This window comes from Gavialis gangeticus, unplaced genomic scaffold (genome assembly GCF_001723915.1).
Source record: "Gavialis gangeticus isolate Ggan-Ray unplaced genomic scaffold, GavGan_comp1, whole genome shotgun sequence".
Classification (NCBI taxonomy): Eukaryota; Metazoa; Chordata; order Crocodylia; family Gavialidae; genus Gavialis; species Gavialis gangeticus.
In genome coordinates, this window is record NW_017729025.1 from 4,945,457 (window position 1) to 4,949,496 (window position 4,040).

Consider the following 4,040-nt stretch of genomic DNA (forward strand, 5'->3'; position numbering starts at 1 on the left):
CCTAACAAAAGCAGCGCCTGGGTTGAACCCCTACTGAGAAGCAGGCCCTCAGCTAAACAGTCACAGTAATGTCTAAGTTTTAAAAACTCTGAAAGACATTAAAACTCAGATCCTTTATTAACTAGCCTTTTAATTATTTCTCTTCATTTAAGCAATGATAAAATCTTCATGGTTTGCTAACCTTGCAGGACTATTTAAAATGCAATTAACGGAAATAATACATGTGAAATAGACTCCTTGTGATTCTGTTCCAAAATATAGAATATATTTGGCACCGTTAATGTGCTTCACAACCTGCAGGCAAATGTTTTGCAACGTACAGCCCCAGTCATGCAGTCAGCTCCATAAAAGCAGATACTTACATTTACATGGAGCTGAAAGTCTCTGAAGCAACCCAAAATCTCCAAAGCAACAAATGCCTGGGCATCAAAATATATTCCCAGTGTTTGCCTATATGGTCCTTTCACCCAAGAACATAATGGGTTTGATCTCAATGGTTTCTGTAGCTACAATCTAATTGTATCTGGTTTATGCTGGCATCCATCACTCTAGTATTTGAACACCTTAATGTAAAACCAGTTAGCAGAAATGAAGCCCCCAGTGGGCTCTCTGCAGTTCTGCAGTGCATAAAAAATAATTGGAATAGACTGATTCAGAATGAGAATATTGAAGCCATTGCAGATGTCCCTGCAACTATCAGAATTAAGTTTCGTTATGCACCTATCAATACTTAAGTCAGCTCTTGGCAAATGAAATGAGCTGGAGCCTTTCCAGCTGTGTTGAGAGGTATGCTGTCTTATGGCAAGCAGTTCTCATAAATACAGACTTGAGGGCATTTCATTGCAGGTAATCTGTGGGAATTGTAAAGGCCCTTTCCTGCCGAAGATTAGACAAGTACAATAGTCAGTACACAAATACATTTTTATTATTGGATCAGCTTGTTCTGTTGTTGGGAAGTGTAATCATTTTTATTGGGTTTACATATGCAGGTATGATTAAATAAAATATCCAAGCTATTGATTAAATTCTTCATTGGGGGTTCTGGCTGATGGGAATGCTAAGTGTATATATTGGCAATCCCTCACAGTGGATGATGATTGTTTTGCATGATTGCTTTATCTGTGGGTCAAAGGATGGCTGATGCGGCTGATCTGGGATCAACAGACTCTGTTGAAACTCATGCATGTATTTCCATGTGGGTTGGGTGGTTCTGGATTCCTGATTCAGTCTGCAGCATGGTATTTCTGTCACTCCTGCCATCACAAGGTTTCAAAGTACTGAGATCCTTGCAGCAGACTCTTCCTCCATTTGAGGCACGTCTGGGTAGTAGTCTCCCAGGAGTTGATGCTTGATGTTAAATGTTTTCAAGTTGGCCTTGAGGACATCCTTAAAACGCATTCTCGACCTTCCTCTTGAGCATATGCCTTGACTGAGCTGGGAGAGTAAAACTTGCTTTGGGCATCTAGAGTTGGACATTCGGATGATGTGGTCAGCCCAGCCAAGCTGATGTTGGATGGTCATTGCCTCGATGTGTATGAAGTTTCCTTGTGAGTTGTGTTACGCTAATGTTGGTGCATCTATCTTCCCACTGGATTCAAAGGATCTTCTGTAGGTAGGATTGATGTTACTTCTCCTGCGACTTGTGCTGTCTGCTTATGTTGTCCATGTCTCAGCTTTATACAGTAAGGTGGGGATCACAAGTGCTTGATAAATCACAAGCTTGGCTTCAGCTCTGATGTTATGATCTCTGAACACCTGTTTCTTCTGGTGTCCGAAGGCTGCAATGACACCAACAAGCTTCCAGTAGGAGTGGAGCTAGGATACTGAATGGATGGTAAGCCAACTCTGAGCCAAAACCAAGACCACCTCGACCTCAATCATTGGGCTCAAGTACACTGATGATGTTCTAGTCTGTGCTCACTCAGAAGCAGAGCTTCAGGCAATTGTTAACATCTTTACTGAGGCATATAAGAAAATGGGACTGACACTCGACGTTCAGAAGACTATGATCCTCCATCAGGAAGCTCTTAATGAACAATCCCCAGCTCCAGTAATTCAGATTCACAGTGAGACTCTGGAGAATAGTCAATATTTCCCGTGCCTTGGAAGCCTTTTCTCACAAAAGTCTGACATTTGACAAACAAATCCAACATTACCTTAAAAGTGCAAGTATGAATGCAAAGTCCCTATCATCTGAAGTGTGGTATGGTTTTTGTTTGTTTGTTTGTTTTATATATTCTTTTTATACAATGCCTGTCTACCCAAGCTGTTTGGACTGTGCAGTGCCATAAGAAAAATAAGTTGTGGTGTTCCTGGTCTGTTAAGTAGAGGGCAAGAGGGTATCATACGCATCATTGTTTCTACCATCGAAGCTGTGGACTGAGCAAACACTGGGTATAGCTGCTATCTGGGATTGACTCTAGGATTTTCTCTCAGTCAACCTAAACCACCCTGAGCCATCTATTATCCCTTGCCACCCACATCACAGAGAGTTGTTCCTCAACAATTAGTGGTCTTCTTTCTGTGTGTCTAATTGCTGTCTGTAGGACAAGATGAAGAGTACAAAGAACAGAAAGTTGAAGAGTTGCAGCAGGTGGGCTTTCCAGGGTTGGGGCCTACAGTGCAGATGGGAACAGGCTTGGAAAGGGCCTGGCTTGCACCCTGATGTTGAATACGTCTCTGGAAGTGAGGCTGGGTTGCACCCACAGGGTCAAGATCTCTGAAGTGTTTTCAGTACAGGTGGCCAGTGGGTTTGGCCTTGAGGACAGCAGTGAGGCTGGCAGTCACTAGCAGTGTAGATGCATTCACAGAATTTCTTGTCATTTGTGATGATGAACTGAGCAGAGTTGAACCATGTTGAAAAGTTGTTGGCAGGAAACAGAATAAACTGTTTGGTGAATAAACAAAGAAACATATGCCTCAGGCCTGTTTCCCCAATGCATTCCCAAATATTGAGGCTGGATTTTCAGAGGTGGCTATCCATTTTAAGAGACCTAACTTGAAACATATTACAGGATCCTCATTTTCAACCCCCCAAATTTCATGGTGTGTCTACACATGCACTTTAATGTGCATTAGCCTATTTTAATGTGCATTAAGGCATCACTAAAAAGCATACTATTTAGTTAATGGGCATTAAAATAAGCTAAGGTGCACTAAGTATCACTAAAAAAAAAAAAAGTGCTCTTTAGTTAATGTGCATTAAGACCGGCCAATGCACATTTGCTTAGTACCTCCCAATGGATGTGCTAGATTTAGTGCGCATTAACTAAAGCATGTTAATGCACGTGTAGACGCGCCCTTAAGTTCTTTAGAAAGAAAACCAAAAAAACCCCTTTCCTTAAAAAACATTTACAGCTCTAGAATATTTTTGAGGCACGTTGGTCTTTCTTTAGCTGGGCTTAAAATAACGTTGTAGTGACTACAGTTTGCCAACAAATGTTTTGGTAGAAAATGGAGGTGGTGCTGACAGCTCAACTGAAAAGAGAGGGCTTCAGCTTGATGAATAGATCCTCAGATATTTTCACTTATTGGAAATGCCAGGATCTGTTGTGTCAACACTGGTGAGTTCACCCAGAGATGACCTTACAGCAGGGCTTATGAGAGCAGCAGGAAGGCTCCTTTCCCTGTTGACTGGACAAATTTTGCTATGTCACTTGATGTTTACCCATATTTCTGTGACTTGTGCTGTATTTCCAGAGCTCTGGAAGCTTTCTTGATTGATAGCACTAACATAAAAAAACACAGAGCTAATTCAATCACAGAACTGCTTCCCACCACTACCGTGTGAGGCTGACCTAATTTTGACATTGCAAAGCTTATCTGCAGAATATCTATTAAGTTAAAGGAAACATCGTTCTGTTTCTAGAAACGCTTAGAATTTTTTCCCCTTACAACTCATTACACTGCTGTTTATTGTTTCCCCTGCTGGGTAAGTATTAAAAACTTATGATCTATGACATATGGCTGGTGTCTGTCAGTATCTGGTTCTCGAACAGTGGGAATGCTCCAGTTCGAGAGAAGAATTGGGCGGGTGGGGG